The sequence below is a fragment of the Podarcis gaigeae genome (assembly GCF_964106915.1).
Source record: "Podarcis gaigeae genome assembly, chromosome: 2".
In the NCBI taxonomy this organism is placed as follows: Eukaryota; Metazoa; Chordata; class Lepidosauria; order Squamata; family Lacertidae; genus Podarcis; species Podarcis gaigeae.
The window spans coordinates 42,052,395-42,065,584 of record NC_139679.1 but is presented as its reverse complement, the minus strand read 5'-3'; positions in this window follow the sequence as shown (position 1 = coordinate 42,065,584).

Here is a 13,190-nt window from a genome sequence, read left to right as displayed (position 1 = left end):
CAATAAACGGATTTGTTGTATGATTTTACCACAGGGATGAGAAACCTGTCACCCTCCAACCTGTTGTTGGACTCCATCTCCTACAACCATGACCTTTGGCCATGTTGTTGGGGCTGATGGGAGTTGACAGGCTACATCTTCCCAACCTCTGCTTTTGTCATTTGCTCTGAAAACTGTTCTACTTAGATGTCTGAAAGTTTTAATTTTAATGAAGACACAGAAGCGGTCACATTCTGCTCCCTTTTATTAGACAAACCGAGTGGAAATTTCCAAGAACTCCTTTTATATTGGATTGTTTGGGGCAAAGATAGATGGTAGCTTAATAATAATAATAATGCCATATACTAGAGCAAAAGAACAGCAGGGTTTTTTGGGTTTTTTGCTTTTTTAAAATGAGTGTATAAATCATTGAAATAATAAATTCTAAGGTAATGTATATCAATCTAATTTTTTTGTGTATAATGCATTTTCCTTCAGGTATCTTTATATTTTGAGATATGTACTGTTTTTCAAATTTTGTTATAATAAATAATGCTTTTGAAGCATGTTCCCATATGTGAAATGCTGCTGCCATGTGCTCCATTTAACATATCCCCTTTTTTTCCATTTTCACTTCTCCACACTGAGTGGGGAAGGGAGGCTCTTAAGATAATATTTAATCTTCGTATGCAACTCAGAACCAAATCCTTTGTTTCCCAGCTATTTTATTTTATTCTTGATTGGGGGTTTTTTGGTCACCCTACAAACTTTACATAATTCCCACCCCAACTGCAGCCAACCCATGTAATATAAAGTTTGTTACAGTGACTTAATGATTACTGTCTGGATCTCTCTTTCTTGCCCCATAAGATTATGATACTATTAAGCAGAGGGACGAGCAACTGTTTTTAAAATCACCTGACTCTATGAGAAACAGTATACATTGGCTTAACTGTTGTGCAGGGTGGCTGATTTTGCCAGCAGAGAGAGCGAGCGAGTGCAACCAACATTATTCCCTTGGCCCTTAATTCTTGCTTCTCTTTTAAAAATGTAATTCTGGAGAATAAAAGGCCACATTTGTAAAGCTCCTGTTACATTCAGCAGCACTTGTTATGCACACCTGTGTCATTCTGCATCTGTACGACAGACTCAGACAGACAAGCAGGTAGCCTCTCCCTATGGCCAAAACAAGAGTTCAGAATGCCCTTGAGCCACCACAGACCTTCTCAAGAAAAAGGCAGGAGACATCTGGTGACTGGGCTGCTCTCTGGACTACCTCCCACCGAAACCAACACTTCAAAACAGTTCTGCAGTTCCTCTGAGCATCATGCTGGATATAATTAAGAAATGTCAGCAAAAGATTTGCCATAAAATGGCCCTTTCCTCTTAAAGAGTGGATACTTTTAGACGAGGGATGAAAACAGGGAACCTACTCTCCCGATTCACCTACATCCTAAAGATGAAAGGAAATAAAATTATCTCTGCCCTTCAGGGCTGCCAATCATTCCACATTTCTTCCTGTGCTGATGAATAAACAATGCTATGTGCCACCTCACTGTCATCAAAGATGTATATTTACAACAAAGAGATTGGTAGCATGGTTGACACCAGCAAGCATCATTGTTGTTTAAAATATAAAAGTATATAGCACATTCATTAAAGCGCAGAGTCTATATATATGGATAGCGTTGAGAAACACAACACTTAGTAGGTTTTAGAGCCTATCTGTTAAACCAGATGCTTTCTGGGATGGCAAACAAGAAGAGTACCTGAGGATAAGGCTTGTTGCATCTGAGGAGGTGGACTCTAATCCATAGAGCTTTGTGCCTTAATAAATGGTTTAGAGTTTAAAGTGTAACAACAAGACCCTTTCCAGTTGTTTTCAAGCAATTACCACAACTACCATTCTGGAAAATGTGTTCGGTATATATGTTCCTGATTGCACCTCTGTTTTCTTGCTCTTATTTTCTTTATCTATTGAACACATAACTGATCAATATACCCAAGGTAGCATAAAAAGGCTATGGCAGTGTAAGGTAAAATGACAAAGAGCACAAATAAATGTAATGAAGGTCATAACTGAGGCCATGTAGTTTTTAAAACTATGTGATTATGGTCAGGGGACAGATAAAGATATAATAATTCCATGACAGATCATCTAAAAAGGAATTCCAGCACACTGATAACCAGAGAGAGAAACGATCAGGAAACTTTGGGGGTGAACATGGGTGACAGAGTAGTGATGGTGAATGTCTCTTGCAGGGATATATCAGAATAAAGGACCAAAATAGCAGGGTAGGGGAATGCCATGAAAATACTAAGTAAATAAGTTTTGCAATGAAAGTGAATGGCAGCCAATAGAGAGAAGTGAAGATCTGATCACTTTAACTCAGCATTCAGCCACATGAAAAAAATTGTTGCGCACATGGTAACTAGAACTTGCATCTCCTTAATGTACTATTGGGATACTTTAATACATTCTAATGCAAGCAGACAAAAACAAGTGTCTAAATGGATGCTTGGGAATAAGCTGTTTAAATGGATTCTTCCAAACTGCACATTTTTGTGTGCACAGTTGTAAGATATGGTTGACTTAGGCCGTTTCCAAAGGGGGAGTGTGTCATTGGGTTTCCTGGGTGTACCAGAAAGACTTCTTAAAATAAAATTGATCTGGTTCAGAATCAAGAAATGAAGCAGGGTAGTTGTTAGGAATTTAGTGGGAATAAAGTTCTAAAAATGTTTAGTTAATGCCTAGGAATTGGTGCGTTGCAGTATATGCTCTGGGGGACAGGTGAACTACATCAATAATGTTGACTAGAAGCAGCATTGGCATTACCTGACCCTCTTACTGGATGCCCAGAGTGCAGGACAGAAAAGGCCACATAGATTTGCCTGTGCTGAATAGCATTCCCAGAAGAGTTAGCCGGTTTCCCTATGCTCTAATTCAGTAGAACTATAAAAAGAAATGTATAGAATTTACCCTAGCATAAATCCAGCAAACAGATATATTCCTATCCATTTATTCTACACCTATTGCCAGTGAGGAACTTCAGATGTTACAGTACATGCACATTGTTGCAATTATTCCAGGATGTGTCTGTTCACCAGCTTCTCACACACATCTTCTGACATTTTATGCAACACCTTGGAAATGACAGGTACCTTTTCTGCCAGGGGACCTCCCTCCCTATGCAGTGAAGCTGATGTTGCAGGCTTCTACCTTTGCTATTCTTGCATGTACCCCCATTACCTGAAATATTAGCCTGGCAGAAGAAACTGGCACATGATGTGGATTCTGGGGATTAGATAGGGCGATTAAAGGCAGACAGTCGCTTAAAGCGCTAAAAGTCAGCTTCTTCAGCTTGGGGAGTACCCAATTGTGCCGAATTCCTCCTCTAACATTAGACCAGACAATGTCTAAAATGTGAGCCACAAATCCTCAGAATAAATCCTAAAGGCCAAGAACTTCTGGTGAAAGGCCAGAATTTTGCAAAGGTAGCTAGAAAAGGCAGTATGAAGTTTAAAAATGGAAGCCAATTTGGAATGTCTTTGCCTATGAGAGATGCTTAAGGGATAACATTCTTTACAAAGGTCAGCGTGGCAGACCAGTTTGAGTTCAGCACTGAGCAGCGTGGGGGAAATGTATGTTCAAATGCCCGCTCAGCAATAAAAATACAGATTCAAATATTTAGCCATCTCTCAATCTAAGTAAACTCAGAACTGATATCCAATGATATCCCAGGCATAAATGTGGCAAGATTCAAAAGACTGGTAGGAATGAAAGACTCTGCACCTGTCCTGTGGAAAGCAGGCATGATCAAGGTGACAGATTGACAGAGGCAGGCAGTAGCCACCAATCAATAACTAACCACACCATCTCAGTTTAACATGGGATGAACTGAGACCCAGTTGAGGTAAGTACACATGGGCAGATAAGCACATGGATAGATGTCAGCTCCAGATTTTGGGAGGCCCTTGGGCAAGAAGCCCCCAGTGAGGTCTCTTATCCCGAGTGGGTCACTCTTCTTGCCACTGTCCTGAGAAGCAAAAACAGGTTGTCTGACCTATTAGAGCTGAAATGCCTGTCTGCATGTGTGTCCCTATTCACCTGCTTGTGTGTGGATATCTGTTTGTGTTGTCTGCATGTGTGTGTACATGCACAAACACTGCCCACACCGACTTTTACCTTGGTCACGGTCACTACTGGCATGCAGCCCTTGGAGGGTTTGCCAACAGCAAATATAGACATTTTAAAACACCTTAATAAATATGCAGTGAGAACAGTGATGTATGTTGATGATTAGACTGTGTTCCAGGAGTCCCCTAATGAGTAACTGTCATGCTGCACATTTCTTTTGCATCATGAAGCTGACAACTTGTAATCTCAAATGATGCAAAACTCTGTGCAGCTGAAGAGGAAAAGGTAAGGGAGTGGTGCTTCTAGGAATAAGGTGAAACTGTGAAACTCCTTTGTTATTTTTACTGTTGTATGCTGCATGTTGTTATAGTTCTATTTATAATATCAGGGGGTTTTTTTTGTATATTTGCTATTGTTTTGCTAAATTATGATTAAATTGTTACTATGTTACTGCTTTGCTGTCATTTGACGTGCTGTGTTGTTTGCTATGTTATTATGAAATTGTTTTTGCAGTGTTTGTTTGAAATTTCTTTGTTGTAAGCAGCTTTGAGCATGGTGATCTTTTTTGTGGAAAAGCAGCATACAAATATAATGAATGAATGAATGAATGAATGAGGTTGTCTTAAAAACCCAGCCTTTGCCTTTCTTGACTCTGCTGTGCATATAAAATCAAAACAAAGCTGCATTTATCCACATAGGGGATAAAAACTACAGGCGTGCTCCATGAAATTCAAAGTTCAATAGTACAGCATCTGCTTTGCATGCAGAAGGTCCCTGATTCATCATTATCATCATAAACTTTATTGCACTAGCCAAAGGTCATGACATCATTCACTAAGGAAACAAAAAGAAAAACAACAAATAACCATAAAAGCGATAAAAATATCAGGCACTGCAAACACAATGAACCACGGTCACATCTCCTGGAAATTATTTGTTGCAAACGATATAATAGCAGGGGGTTCTCAGATAGAATGTGCCAGCTTAAATGTCCGAATCACTTTTGCAATTGACCGCTATTTTATCTAGTTCTTTTCTCCTGATCTTTTTAGCTGCCAACACATATAGTACTACTTTATAAATTACGAATTCATCAGTATCACTCAGCAGCCATATCACCCTTTCCGCCCTGTTTGAGTGTGTTCCAATCGTAAGCAGGGGTTTTATAAATCGGTCTCTTGGTTCTATATATAGTGAGCATTGCAATAAATAGTGGTATAGGTCCTCTATGCAAGGTTGCCCACACAGACAAAGTCTCTCTTTGTACTGTACTTTGCTGTACCGACCATCCACCACTGCCGAGGGCATCAATTGGAATCGTATTTCTGTAAAAGCGATTCTTAGTACGGCAAGTGGGAGCTTTGTCAGATAACTAGCTCGGATGTGGTCCATTTTGATAAGTGGGAACCATGGTGAACTTTTGATAGAGGCAATCGTGGTTAAATCCCTTCTGCATCGGACCTGAAGAGACAATCTCTTAGGTGCCTCTTACCCTGATTCAATCCATGGCATCTCCAGGTAGAGCTGGAAATGCCCCATCTGGAAATCTAGGAAGTCAAACAAAACTAAGCTACAAAGAACAATGGTCGGACTCAGAGTAAGGCAGCTTCCTATGTTCATGCATTTTGTCAGCTATTAGAAATGCCAGTTAACTTTCAACTACTATTTGGTTCTGATTCTTATTTTTTACGTAGGACTCAATTCTGACAAACAAACAAACCATGCCTGAAAAGGAAATACTTCAGTCCAGCTCTGCTTGTATTCATTTCACTTCAAGACAATATACACTGTTACAGTAGGTGAGATGCCTCATTCATATTTTGCATATGTCCGGTGTGCTGTGAACACATATGAGCAACTATATAAGGCCAATATGACCACTAGCTTGGTCATATTCAGACCAGGTGGACAGTGGGACCCATCTATCTTCTGACGCTGTCAAGATATTCTAGTCTGTAGCCAGTTGTTCTACTGAGTGCCAGGAAGGAATGGTTTCAAGCTGTCCTAAATGGCAGCGGAGAGGCATGTACACCTTCTTTGTGTTATTGCCTTTCAGTTAAAATGTGGCATTAATTATTACTGATAATAGATTTCATCACAGGTGGAACAGTAAGGGATGGGAGATTAAGGCTTATTGATGCTGAAGCAAGACACCTGTGCTAACATGCTGGGCACCTGTAAACAAGTTGGGGTGAAGGGGGTGGCTGAGGACCACTCTGCAGGTTCTAGGCAGCTGTGGGAACCAGAATGTGCTGTGGCTGAACTATGTGCTCCACCAGAGCGGGCCAGATTCAACTAACTTGGTGCAGTAGTGGAAGCCTGTGAAAGGACTTCCACTAGTGCAATGAGCCTTTTCTCCTTCCCCAAATCTATTCTGGAGGTTTGGGAGAACCCCAAGAACAATGCACAGGGAAGGAGAGATTTGTTTCATCTGGCAAGCAGAAATGCTTGCACTGATGGAACAATCATATTAGCACAACATTGAATTCCACTGAATTGTGACCCCTTTCACCACACACACAGAGCTTCTTTGTTGAATATATGTACATCGGAAGAGCCCTGCTGGATCAGACAAAAAGCCAATCTAGTTCAGCATTCTGTTTCCAGAGGTCACTAGATGCTTATGGCAAACAGGACAGTGATTCCCATCAACTGGTATAGGCAGTAGGCTTGAAGGCAATTGTGCCATGGAGAGCCAGGCCAGTCATGCAGGCAGCACAGACATCAAACTCCTTGTCTTCCCCATCCTTTTTTCTTTCACACAGCCACTGACATAAATTGATTTTTCTGTAGTTAATCAGATAAAAGCCGTGGCCTGCTGTATTCCAGGACTACTGTTTGTCTCCTTCTTGCCTGACACTAATGTGCTCAATTTCTCATAGGTATGACCAGTGCTCCATGAATTGAGAAACACACCAGCTCCTTAACTAGGCTTAGAAGGCAGAGCCAGGGCAGAGATAGGCTGTTCAATCTCCACAAACCACACAGACTCCTGATGAGAAAAAGTGTTCCTTTAGTCGGAACAGGTACAGATGCCTGATAAAGTAGGACACACAGATACACACACCAGCACTTGCCAAATATAGCATAATTGGCTGCCTGTCCTACCTTAGGAAAAAACTAAAAAAGTGGCAGCTTGCCTGAAAGTAGGGCAGCTCCTATCAAAAGCAGGATTCTCTGCCCTACAGTAGCTAGAAGGAAAGGAAGCAAGTCAACTGGAAGAGAGGGGGGCGGGAAACAGATTGATTCAAGACACTTTAGTTTATAAAAATGATTGCTTTGCTCCATGCAAAAGGAAAAGCTCCCAGAATGTACATTTGACAATGAACCACCCAATCCACCTAAGAGCCTTGCCACGTTCCAGGGAACCCTTAATGACACTTTGGGTGAATTTGTTAGCAGTGCCCCTATAAATATTTGATCCTGGCATTACTCTCTCAACAGAATCCTAAAAATATGGAAAAAGGCAGAAGCTTACACATTTTTGTCCATTTACAGTTTGAGTATAGTGGCAGCCCTATGAATCTGCAGTGATCCCAACAATCATTGCTACGGCCTGAGGAGAAGAGTGGTTCTCCCTCAAAAGATTACTTGACATTGGAGCATTTTTCAAACAGTTGAGCGAGCTAGGTGTCCTGCGGCATCAGTGAGCAGAAATAAGAACTTGTCTAGGACCTGATTCCAGCCAGGATTTAGCTTCTTGCATGTCAGGCTTTATTTTATTTAATTTGTTTTAATTTAAATTTTGACATTTATATACCACCCATTAAAACAAGGCCTCTGGGCAATTCACAAAACAATATAACAGCACGTTCAAACACATCAAAGCATAATTGAAAACCAGATTAATACAACCAAGATGAAAACATATAAAGCATAAAAAGAAGTCAAAATCCACATAAAAAACCAGCACAGAACATTAAAAAAAAAAGAAATATAAAGAGATTTACACTGTCCCTATGGCATTCTCATATCTCCTAATTGTTCTCCTCTCCCTGTGGTACCTAAGGAGATTAAAACTTAGTATATTGGTACAATGGCATATTCTAAGAAACAACTATGAAGAGAGCAGTGCATATGAGCAGTGCATATGAGGCTCCTTATTGTTTCACTGGGAGTGATGGGGCCCTGGAATTTCCCTGAAAGGCAAGATTTAGTTCCTCCAGATCCTATCTCAGAAAATGTTGAATCTTGTTATTAGTGCCTGCAATATTCTATTTATGCTTTGTTCAGTTATTCAACGTTCTGAAACCATTTGGAAGCGGTTTGGACAGACCACGGAGGATGAAGAAGAGCTTTCTAAGGCTGTAACCCTCTATCACTCACCTGGAAATAAGGTCCCATTGAACAGGTCTGGATACACATAGGATTGCACTGTAAATCCCAGACTTCTAGTTTCAGTGGAGTTGAGGGGGAACATACCTCCAATTCAGCTTCCTGAAAGGGACCAGGCTCCCCCATGATACGAGCAGGTGAATTTGAACAGGTGAGAGGAAGCACACATCAATTATGTTTCTTTGGAGCTATGAAGTTTGTATCGGTTCTGTATTCTACTCCACATTTCTACATGGCAACATTATAAACGAAGATCTTCAAAGAACTGCAAGAAACCCATTATTTCCTCCTAAACAGAATCTTAGTGCTATTGAACTCAATGGGGCTTACTTCTGAGCAAACATGTATTCATTGCACTGTAAATCTCCCTGTCTGTATAGCTGATCAACATGTAGTCATAATTATGCCATAGAAAAGAGGAGACTTTTGCTTCCATATGTATTGGGGAGGTGACTGGGAGCATGACTCTGGATCCTTCTGCTTCACACATCAACAGATGTCATAGTACATAGACAAAACAAAAACACAAAAAACACAAAGTGCTGCACCAACAAGTACAAAATAACCCCTCTGCAGCACCACAGATCCAACTCAGTGGTGTAACATTGGAAAATGTCGATCACTTCTGCTACCTGGGCAGTTATCTTTCCACAAGGGCTGACATTGAAATCCAGCACCGCCTGAGCTCTGCGAGTGCAGCTTTCTCCTAAATGAAGTGCAGAGTGTTTAAGGACTGGGACATTCTCAGGGAAACCAAAATGCTTGTTTACAGAGCTATTGTACTACCAACCTTACTGTATGCTTGTGAAACATGGACCACTTATAAACGCCATCTCCAACTCCTCGAAATATTCTATCAACGATGCCTCCGAAAAATTTTACACATCACTTGGAAAGACAGGCAAACTAATACCAGTGTACTGGAAGAAGCAAAGATCACCAGTGTTGAAGCAATGGTTCTTCAACATCAACTTTGTTGGACTGGTCATGTTGTGTGGATGCCTGATTATCATCTTCCAAAGCAACTATAACTGTATTCTGAACTTAAAAATGGAAAGAGTAATGCTGGTGGTCAACAAAAGAGGTTTAAAGACTGTCTCAAGGCAATTTTTTTAAAAATGTAGTATAAACACCAACAATTGGGAAACACTTGCCTGCGGCTGTTCTCCACTGGAGAACAGCCTTTACCAAAGGTGTCATTGGCTTTGAAGACACTCGAACTCAGGGGACAAAGGAGAAAAGTGCTAAGAGGAAGAAATGCTTGGCAAATCTACACCGTGATAAACTCCTGCCTGGAAACTAATTTCCCCACTGTGGAAGGTCGTGTGGATCCAGAATTGGCCTCCACAGTCACTTACAGACTCATTGTTAAAACTGTGTTTATGGAAGACAATCTTACTTGCCTCCGAATGATTGCCAAAGAAGAAGAAGACATAGACAGGGAAGCACTGTTTAGGGAATGAAAAACCCATTCCATACTTGAGACTATGCATATGTATTCAGGAGCACCTGAATATATGGTTATGCAAAAGAAAGAGGGGGTTTTGCTCTGCCAGATTTGAAACTTTATTATGAATCAGCAGCGTTCTGCTGGTTAAAGGACTGGCTGCTTCTCGAGAACGCAGACATTTTGGATTTGGAAGGATTTAACAATTTTTTTGGATGGCATGCATATTTGTGGTATGACAAGGTTAAGGTTCATAAAGGTTTTAAAAACCATATTGTCAGGAAAGCACTGTATAATGTCTGGATTAAGTATAAAGACTTGCTGGAGAACAAAACTCCAAGGTGGCTGTCACCATTGGAGGCAAAAGTTTTGAAAAAACTTAATATGGAGGCTAAATGGCCAAAATATTGTGAAATTTTAGAACAAGATGGTGATAAGTGGAAATTGCAGAGTTTCGAGAATCTAAAAGATAAAGTGCGAGATTGGCTTCATTATTATCAAATATTGGACAGAGTTGCTAGAATCCAAAACTAAGAACTTGTCAAAAATGTATAACTTGCTGCTGAAATGGAATACACAGGATGAAACAGTTAAATCAACTATGATTAAGTGGGCACAAGATATTGGTCATAACATTATGTTTGCTGACTGGGAAAGGTTGTGGACCACCGGTATGAAATTCACGGCATGTAATGCCCTGAGAGAGAATATTATGACAATGATCTATAGGTGGTACATGACCCCAGTCAAGCTTGCAAAAATTTACCACTTATCTGATAATAAATGTTGGAAATGTAAAGAAAATGAAGGTACATTCTTTCACCTCTGGTGGACATGCCCAAGGATTAAGGCTTTCTGGGAAATGATATATAATGAAATGAAAAAGGTATTTAAATATACCTTCCTGAAGAAACCAGAGGCCTTTCTCCTGGGTATGGTAAGCCATGTGGTGTTAAAGAAGGACAGATTTTTTTTTTATGTATGCTACTACAGCAGCAAGGATCCTTATTGCAAAGTATTGGAAGACACCAGATCTACCCACTCTGGAAGAATGGCAGATGAAGATGACTGAATACATGGGACTGGCGGAGATGACTGGCAGAATCCGAGACCAGGACAAAGAGACAGTGGAAGAGGATTGGAAGAAGTTTAAAGATGATCTAAATAAACATTATAAAATTAATGAAGGTTAAAAAGATATGGGTTTAAAATTAGTGGTTGGCAGGGACGTTGACTAAGGAAAAGGAATAGAATTATTAAAAACTATGGGAAATATGGGAATGGATTTGCTGATAAGATAATGAGATTAGAATACAGAAGGGGGAGGTGTGAGGAGGTCGGTGAAATTAGGTTGAGAAAATATGGTTTGAATTTATACTTGTTTTTAATTTGTTTGTTGGTTTATGTATGTTTTCATTGTTGTGTGTGTTTATATGTGTTTATTTGAAACCTTAATAAATATTATTTTTAAAAAAAGAATATATGGTTATTATGTGGTGTAAAAAAGACGTAACCATAGCAACCTTTCAAAAAGCTTTTAAAAGCAGCCTTTTTAAAAGGTCTCCTTAAGCAGCTATTTTATGCATCCTGCTCTCCTGTTTTGAATTTTGAGGACGGTTTTAACTGCTGCTGTCCTTCATAATTGGATGTCTATTTTAATTTGTTTGTTAGACGGTATTGTTCAGTGATATTGATTGTTTACATATGATTTCTTTTTAGCACCGATTGTAAACTTCCTGGAGAGCCATTTGGTGGCAGAAAAGCAGCATAGAAACACAGAAATAAACAAAAACAACCAGAGAGTTGGGAAGGAGGCAGGAGAGGCTTGGAGGCCATTTAATCCAACACCATGTTTTAAGCAGAAAATCTAGAGGAGGAAACATGTCCAGCCTCTGCTTGATGACATCCAGTCATGAAGTCTTCTGATCTCTCCAGGTAATTGATCCCATTGTTGAACTGCCCTTGTTATAAAGAACTGTCTCCTACTGTTCAACTGAAATTCACCTTAGGTCTGTTGCTCTCTGTGGTAGCAAAGAACAAGTCCATTTGCGCTTCTCTACACGGTAAGGGCATCTGAAGAGAGTGGCATCACATCTCAACTCTGGGCTAAGCATACCCAGTTCCTTCAGCCTTCCCATGTACTACTCTATGCATAGTTTCCTGGCCACAAGACCCATAAAACACAACTCCACTAACTTCTGAGTAAACGTGCATAGGATTCACAGTTTTTAAACTGACAAAGAACGCTTTTGGAGAGGGGGGAAGAGAACGTAGAGAAAAGCTGGCCGTTCCCACTCTTTCTATGAATCCTTCGCTGAGATTTGCAGCTTCTCCTCAAGGAGCTGAGGGCATCGCCTCAGAGCAGGAGTGGGGAACCCTGCAGTTGCCCATATATATTCCTGTATAAGAAAGTGGCAGAGATAGCACATGATAGTACGCACCCCAGAAATGATCTCTTTCAGCTTCTGCCTTCTGGAAGAAGGTATAGGGTTATAAAGGCCAGGACTAGCCGCCTGAAAAACAGTTTCTACGCTAATGCAATTCTGGTTCTAAACGCAGCATAAGGGGTCTATGTAGTATAGTGTATTTTAAAATGGGGTTTTAGAGTGTTTAGGGGTTTTTGAATGCTTTATGTAGTTTTTATGTAGTTTTGTGGTAGTTTTATGTAGTTTTTATGTAGTTTTTCAATTTCATTGTTCCGCAAGGGACAATGACAATAAAGATATCATATCGTATCATATCGTATCGTACTCCAACTCCCACCATCCCTCTCCATGGGCCATTGGCGAAAAGTGCTGTTGCTGCAAACTGAAGTCCAACTAGGGTTGCCACCTTTGTTCTGACAAAATACAGGACAAGGTGAGGAAGGCCGTTGGGATTTTATTTCCATCTGGTGTTGAAGTGACGTCAGAGCAATCCATTGCAACCTATCGCAGCCTAACAGGATGGCACCTCTGGAATTTGTCACACACAAGTGTGTGTGTGCGCACACACACATACACATGAATGTGTGAATCTGCCTGTGCTTTGCAACCCAGAGCTTAAATGCGTGACTTTTCACGCCCCCTTTCAAACATATGCATTTGGAGAGGAACTGACCTGAAATACAGGACGAACTGTATCAAGACAGGGGTGCGGGGCAGGTGGCCACTGGCAGCCTGCAGAGCCCCTTCCGCACCCGCGTCTTAACAGCGTGCTTGGGTTATTATGATCTGGTCAGAAGGAGCCCTCAAGGTCCCCACTTAGGCGTCTGCAGGAGGAAGGAACTGCTGCCCCACACAGCTCAGAATG